Genomic DNA, 8,174 nt, shown 5'->3' on the forward strand with positions numbered 1-8,174 from the left:
GGCTAGACGGCGGGGCGGGGCGGAGGCGGACCCAACGCGGCGGCGCCACGCCCATTTCCCCACCAACTTCAACGGGCCTCCAGCTCTCGCGCCGCTCCCGGTGAGCGCGCGGGGTGGACTGACGGGTGTCGATTGGCTAGGGCCGCTCGCACCAGGAAGACGCTGGCCAATCGGCGGCGGCATGAGTCTGGCGTGAGGACCACGTCCTAGAGGCTAAATGGAGGGTGAAAAAGGGGGCGGGCGGGAGAGCGGGATTGGTGCTCGTAATGGAGGCGGGCCTTTGTTTTCCTCTGCTTGCCTTGCGCGGATCTGGGGCAGTGAACCCTCGCTTTGCGAAACCCCGAGGCGGAGCTCATGGCGTTGGAGACCGGCCCCGGGCTGGCTTCCTCTGAAAGCCCAGCCGCGGAGAGTCCAATATGACTTTGTTAACAAGCCCTCCACATGTTCGTCCTGCCGACCAGATTAGCTCTTCCCGGACGCACTCGGCGCAGGCGCACCTCGCTGGGTGGGATCAGCCTGAGGCTGCCGAGCACGCTTTAGTCCCAGAAAAGGATTTGAAGAATTTCTACGCCCTATCCAAAGATGATACGGAAAGTGCTCTCACAAGCCCTAGAAAGTAATTGCTATCCCAGCCCCCAAACTCCATATCTATTTTAACAGCAATCAGTGACCCTTTTAAAATTTTAAGGCAGATCTGATCACTGCCCAAAAACCTGCAGTGTCTCTCCATTACATTCATAAAAGCCAAAGTTCCTATGAGAGTCTAAAAGCTATATATATGAGTAGCGCCCCATTCTCATTACCTCTCTCACCTTTATTTTCTATCCCTCTCTCCTTTGCCCCAGGGCCTGTTGTCTACAGTTCATTTTCCTGCACTATTTCCTCCCACGCCAGATATGCAGTTGGCTAACTCCTTCAAGTCTTTGCTGGTGTCTCATTTAGGCCCACAATGATCACCCTGTTTTACAGGGCAGCTTGCCCCGATTCCTCCCCCACCACTGCTGATGCCCCATTCTGCTCTAGTTTTTCCAGTAGTCTTGTTTCTACGGTCCTTGGACTCTTTAATCAATAGAAATTGATAAGAGGCCAGACCAGGAATTCAGGCAAGGCTTTACTGGGACACGAGAGAAAACAAGCTTGTCCCTTAAATGGGGTGAGCCTAAGGGCAGATCAGTGGGTGGTGGGTGGAAGGGGAGGAGTGGCTTAGGTGGTTGGCTCACTGATGGTGCTGTGTGCAAGGATCATGGAGTACCTGCTTTTGTTCCTGGCACCTCAGAAGTGCCAGTTGGGTTTTGGTCTTATTGTATCTTATTGTTCATGTGGAACCCTGTACCAAGGTCACAGGATAAAAATCTCTGGAACTGACCAAACCCCATAGCAACTGTTGTCATCAGCCTCCAGATCTAAACCAGACAGTTCTCTGACCCCATATTATGTAAAATGTGCACCCTATTAACCACCCTATAGCATCGTAACCAATCACCTAATGCCACCATTCCAGTAGGAATTTTCTCTGTCTTGAGGCAATAAAAGTTGGCTGCTAACCTGCAAAAGGGTTCGGTTCTCCCTTGAGCCAGCCCACTGTTCTAACAGCATCTCCCACTCTAATAAACTTTATTCTCCTCTCATTCTGCCTCCTCATATCTGGAAATTCTTTTCCAACCTGTGCATGGACCATAATTTTCCCAACAGTTCATTATTTGCCCAAACTGCCCAAACATGCAGTTATGTTTAGTCCCTTCTAGTCTCTTTGCATTCTGCTGCTCGGGGAGACATCTGTCCAGGTCTAAGCACTACAGTTAAGGGTCCAGGTCCCAGCCTATCTCAGGACTGACTGCATTCTGATATGTATCATTTACTTATGATGTTTAGTGTCTGCTTCTCCTTGTAAACTGTAAGTTCAATGATGACAGACCTTTGTTTCGTTCACTAACATAGCCTCAAGTTTTACAGTGCAACTCTTTGATGTCCCCTGAACACTGCAAACTTAACATTGCCCCTAACTGGAATCTCTTGCCCATTGAAACTCCTTCTCCTTCTCCACTAACAGCCTCCTGGTTGCCTAATTACAAAATCCACATGTCATTCCTAAGTCCTCCTTGCTCTCCCTACACCCAGTCATTCATCAAGTCTCTAGAGTCCAAGAAACACCTATATTTCATCTTAATCTTTGCTCCATCAAGGTTCAAGCCCCATCTTCTCTCTCCAACTATTTTGAGGACAGTTTCCCATATCTCTCTCTCCATCCAATCCCATGTGACAGTTTGAATAATGTATCTAAAACATATATTTGATTATATTACTCTCTTGCCTACCATCTTTCCATTTCATAAGGTATTATGATTTTAATCAGCTTATGGTGAGGCCCTGTGGGCTTTTAGACTTTGATTTCATGAATTAGTCTGGCAACATAGAAAAACAGACTGAAGGGAGTTTCACGGAGAACTCATGTATCCACGATTTAGTTTCATCTTACCTGATGTTTCAGTCAGTTCAGTTCAGCAGCTCTCGTGTCCAACTCTGCGACTCCATGAACCGCAGCACACCAGGCCTCCCTGTCCAACACCAACTCCCGGAGCCTACCCAAACTCATGTCTATTGAGTCGGTGATGCCAAACGTGATGTTTGGTCCTGCTTAAAACTCTTGTCCTAGAGGAAATCAACCCTGAATATTCATTGGCAGGGCTGATGTTGAAGCTGAAGTTCCAATATTTTGGCCACCTGATGTAAAGAGCCAATTCAATAGAAAAGATCCCGATGCTGGGAAAGATTGAAGGCAGGAGGAGCAGGGGGTGACAGAGGATGAGATGGTTGGATGGCATGACCAACTCAATGGACATGAGTTTAAGCAAACTCCGGGAGATGCTGAAGGACAGGGAAGCCTGGCGTGCTGCAGCCCATGGGGTTGCAAAGAGTAGGACACAAGAGCGACTGAACAAGAGTAACAAAAACTCTTGTCAACTTGTAACTTTATATCTCTACTTGCACACTGCTTTTGGCCAGAAAACACAAAGCTAAGAGTTTTAGCACTCCTTCGCTTCCCTATTACAAGGATCCTGTAGGAAACATTCCCTTCTTTCAATTTTAAATTCCACAAAGGAAATGCTTTCAAGATAAAATCGAGGATTCTGGCACAGAATAAAAATTCCCTCATCATTTGGCACTTAAATTCCCTTTGGATTTCAGCCTCCTATTCAGTCACCTGACTACTTTGAAACCTTTTTTGAAGCTTTTCTGAAGCTCCCTGGCCTCTTTCCTTTGTCTGTTCTTCAGATTTAACAAGCATCCATTAAACACCAACAACATGCCCCACACTGGGAATAATGAAGACAAGGTAGATGAGGTTCTTCCCCAAAGAGGGAGAGGCGGAAAAAGTCCAGTCCAGAGTAAGAGACAGATGTGTCTGACATGATGTTGTTGTTCGCTAGAGACACACCTGGAGCCTCATCCAGTTCCCTGAGTCTGATCCAGGCGCCCAGCCAGAAACAGTATGGACAAATGGACAGTGGCCAGACTAGATAAAATGAAAGAATTCTTACCCATAACCTCTGCACCAGTTGGCCTGGAATGGTCAGGACTTGATCAACTACTTCTCTATCTTTTGTCCCTGCTTCCAACTCAGGACCAACCACAGAAAACCAAACATACTCCCCAAACCAGTCACACACGACACACCCACTTCTAGTTAGCTTGCTTCCAGCATCCCCTTGCCAACCTCCTCCCATCAGAGCAAAATGATTTCATTTTTTCTTTTTTTTTTGGACTATAAAGTCTTCCCACTCCCTGCCTGCCTGAGTTTCAGCCACATGCCAGTGATGGGGGCTGAGGCCCTTGCTATAGCAAGCTCTGAATAAAAAGCCTCATTTGCTTGTTCTTATTCCAGTGGACTTTTCTATTTCCACAAACTTCATTACTTCAATCATGTTTACCGGTTACTCTCATCCAGAACTTTATGCTAATTATCCTTTGTCTGACTCTTCACCTCACCTTGAACCCCTCAAGGTCAGGGACTGTGTCTAAAGAGGGCACCTGGCACAGTACTTGCCACGTAACAAGTCTCCACTACTTTTTATTGAATACCAGGGCTTGAAATAAGAGACTGTATTGGAACTTTTAGACCACAGATAGGCAATGGCACCCCACTCCAGTACTCTTGCCTGGAAAATCCCATGGATGGAGGAGCCTGGTAGGCTGCAGTCCATGGGGTCGCTAGAGTCGGACACAACTGAGCAACTTCACTTTCACTTTCATGCATTGGAGAAGGAAATGGCAACCCACTCCAGTGTTCTTGCCTAGAGAATCCCAGGGACGGGGGAGCCTGGTGGGCTGCCGTCTATGGGATCACACAGAGTTGGACACGACTGAAGTGACATAGCAGCAGCAGCAGGCAGTCACTTGGCCCCCACCCTGACACATAAAGCACTTTTTCGTAACCTACTGAAATGTTTCCAACACTCTATTGTAACAAGCTGGCCTTCTCCTACTAGTGTAGAAGTTTTCTTGTCTTGTTTATCATTGCATTTCCAGACCTAGCATTTAGGAGGTGTTTACGAAATAACTGGGGGCTCTTTATCCCTTCTGTCTATCCTGAGAGATTTGTACTTTCCTTCTCTTTAATAAATCCTATTCACTTGCTACCACGAGTGTCTGTGTGTTCATGAAGTTCATTCTTCGGCTCTGTGAACAAGAACTCAGATTCTCATTTCATCTTTTGGGGGCTCATCCGGGATCCTTCAACACCTATGTAAGATCTGAAAAGTCAAATCCAGGCAATGGCTGATTCCACTCCTCCTTTTGAGACCACCTTATGGAACTGGGTATCAACTTCCACCTGGTGGAAACCCCTGGTCCTGAATGGAAGTCTTATTTTGCTCATATTGTTTTTTGGCCCTTGTATTCTAAATTGTCTCTCTTGCTTTGTAATGTCTCACATTGAAGCTATCAAGCTTCAAATGGTTATGGAAATAGAGCCTAAGATGATATACCGAGGTTCACTAGATCATCCCAGTGGTGAAGATCTAATTGCCATCCCTTCATTATGCCCCTACACAGCTTGGAGAAGCCAGATTGGTCACTGCTCCTTTCCCCATACTGGCATTTAGTCTCCATCTCTAGAGGCGAGGATTGAGGGAGAAACTGCTAGGCAGTCAGTGTAGGACTCTGAGACCTTGGTCTTGTTTTCAATAAACATCTCACTCCATTAGCCTAAAGCTATACCCTCTGTCCTGAGTTCTTGGAATGTGTCTTTTTGTTGTCGTTCAGTCGCTCAGACGTGTCTGACTCTGTGACCCCATGGACTGCAGCACTCCAGGCTTCCCTGTCCTTTACCATCTCCCATAGTTTGCTCAAACTCATGTCCATTGAGTTGGTGATGCCTTCCAATCATCTTGTCCTCTGTCATTCCCTTCTCCTCCTGCCTTCAGGGTCTTTTTCAGTGATTCAGTTCTTTGCATCAGCTGGCCAAAGTACTGGACCTTCAGCTTCATCATCAGTCCTTCCAATAAATATTCAGGGTTGATTTCCTTTAGTATTGACTGGTTTGATCTCTTTGCTATCCAAGAGACTCTCAAGAGCCTTCTCCAGCACCACAGTTCAAAGGCATCAATTCTTCAGAACTCAGCCTTTTTTATTGTCCAGCTCTCACATCTGTACATGACTATTGGAAGGACCATAGCTTTGAGTATATGGACCTTTGTACGCAAAGTAATTTCTCTGCTTTTTAATATGCTGTCTAGGGTTGTCACTGCTTTTCAATGTGTCTTTGGCCTGATAAATGATCAGCAATCAGATCCAAGGAAGCAACCAAAAATGTAATTAATACTAGTAAAGATATAAAACTGCTATAATCCCCACCTTTTCGGGGACTCTTTACCCCCCTCAGTGTCCATGCTGAGAGCTTTGTACTTTCCTTCTCTTTAGTAAATCCTATTCATTTGTCAAAAAATTAAAACAAAACAAAACAATTATTGAATGGCTAAGGCCACTGAGAAGAGACTCTTGAGAGTCCCTTGGACCGCAAGATCCAACTAGTCAATCCTAAAGCAAATCAGTCCTAAATATTTATTGGAAGGACTGATGCTGAAGCTGAAACTCCAATACTTTGGCCACCTAATGTGAAGAACTGACTCATTGGAAAAGACCCTGATGCTGGGAAAGACTGAAGGCAGGAGAAGGGGACAACAGAGGATGAGATGGTTGGATGGCATCACGGACTTGACAAACTTGAGTTTGAGCAAGTTCCGGGAGTTGGTGATGGACAGGGAAGCCTGGTGTGCTACAGTCCATGGGGTCACAAACAGTCAGACACGACTGAGTGACTGAACTGAAGGCCACTGAAGCCTCACATTAAATTCCAAGCTTTTTACAATGTCAATCATCATGAAACTCCAGCTCTTAAGTAAATCTTTTCCCTAACACCTGCAGAGTCCAAATATCTCACCTCTTACTCCTAAGTGAAACCTGGACTTTCCACCCCTCACCTGCAGCCTGTCAAGCAAAGCCTTTCCTCCCGTCGAACAGGCACACGGGCCACAGGGGTCATTCCCACTGTTCACCCCACCCTAGCCCTGCAGGTCCTGTAGCACCATCTTCTTCTCTCATCCTCATTCAGTCTGCCTCTACTGGCTTTTCCCTTCCTCCTCGCAGAACTAACCTGAGACTTTCTGCCACGAACCTCCTGCCAGGATGAATGGTATCTCAGATCGGGCGCGGCAGCCGTGTTTTCTGTGTTTTTGTTTCTTTCATGTTTCTGCTTCCCTGTCACCTCCACATGGAACCCAGTCCATGCAGTTCTGCTGAAGAACTGACAACGTGGTCATCAACCTTCACAACTCAGCTACTAGGTGCTACTATTTTCCTCATTACAGACTGAAGTCAGAGAAGTGATAAGTCAGTTCCTGAGAAGACAGAGTAGACTGAGAATTATTCTCCCATGTTTTGCTCTATAAACTTTTATGTGGCTTGAATTTTAACAACTTAAATGATAAAATAAGGAATCTCCTTTTCCCTCTTGGCTTTCTACCATTCCTACCCTGACAATCTTCTACTATGGGCTCATCCAGCACAGCTCTTCTTTTTGACCCTAAGCTACTAGAGACTGCTGGACAAGGTCGGGAAATGGAGCAACTAACCACTCTGGTCTCCAGCCTGGTTCTACAACCTTCCCTTGAGCTCTAACTTCCCCTCACAGCTGTTACAAAAGCTCCCTAACTCCTACTCTGTGCCTCAAAAGACCTCACCTCCAGCTCATTTTCTCTGTGTCTATTTTTCTTTTCCTACTCGAGCCCAGGCTTCTCTACATGCTGGCACTGGTAATTCTCTTCATCCTGGTTTCCCCCTCACCCGATCATACACACATCCTGACATCACTTCCGTCTGTGACCCTCTTTCTCATTTCCTTCAAGGACCACCTTCTTGAAGAGCAGAGCTCCCTCACAGCTCACTGGGCTCCCACCCAGTCCTCAGCCCCTACAGACTGGCTGCCATTCTGCACAATTGGCTCTCGAAGGTCATGACCTCAAATTTACCCTACTGTCAAATTCAGAGGCCTCTTCTCTGTCCTGTGCACCACTGGCTGCCCCCCGAGTTCTCTCCTCCTGTTCGATCTGATCTCCAGTTGGCTTCTGTCATCTCTTGCTTCTTATACAAAAGATCTTAAGGCTCTTCTGTGACCTCCATCCTTCTCAGGCCACAGGAGTACCCTTGTTAACCTTCTTGAACTGACCCTCCGATCTAAGGAAAGCTCCCAAATCCATGTCTGCAAGCCTGCACTGGCAGCGAGCTTCCTGGCTGTTGTCCTCCTGCTTAGGTACAGGTACCCCAAGCTCAGCACACAAGGTCTGTCTCCTCATGGAACCTGCTCAGTTCCCCCGACTTTCTATCTCAAGGGCAAAGTGGGGGTGGCTTCCTCTAGCTCTCAGCTGCCAGGCCTGGGCCATCCTCAGCCCCTCCCCAGCCATATTTCCACATCCAGTCAGCTGACATCAATCACCATGGTGACCCTCCCATCTCTGCTCCTTTCCACTTCCACTGCTGTTTCTAGTTCTGTGGCTTCTTTTCTCAACAACTGCCAACAGCATTTTCCCTTTTCTATTAATCTCAGTGAGTGTCCACTCACATGCAGGCTGTGATGTCTGCCCAGCCCAGCCCTTCTTGTGCTCCAGCCCCTCACAGAC

The sequence above is a fragment of the Bubalus bubalis genome, chromosome 3, assembly GCF_019923935.1.
Source record: "Bubalus bubalis isolate 160015118507 breed Murrah chromosome 3, NDDB_SH_1, whole genome shotgun sequence".
In the NCBI taxonomy this organism is placed as follows: domain Eukaryota; kingdom Metazoa; phylum Chordata; class Mammalia; order Artiodactyla; family Bovidae; genus Bubalus; species Bubalus bubalis.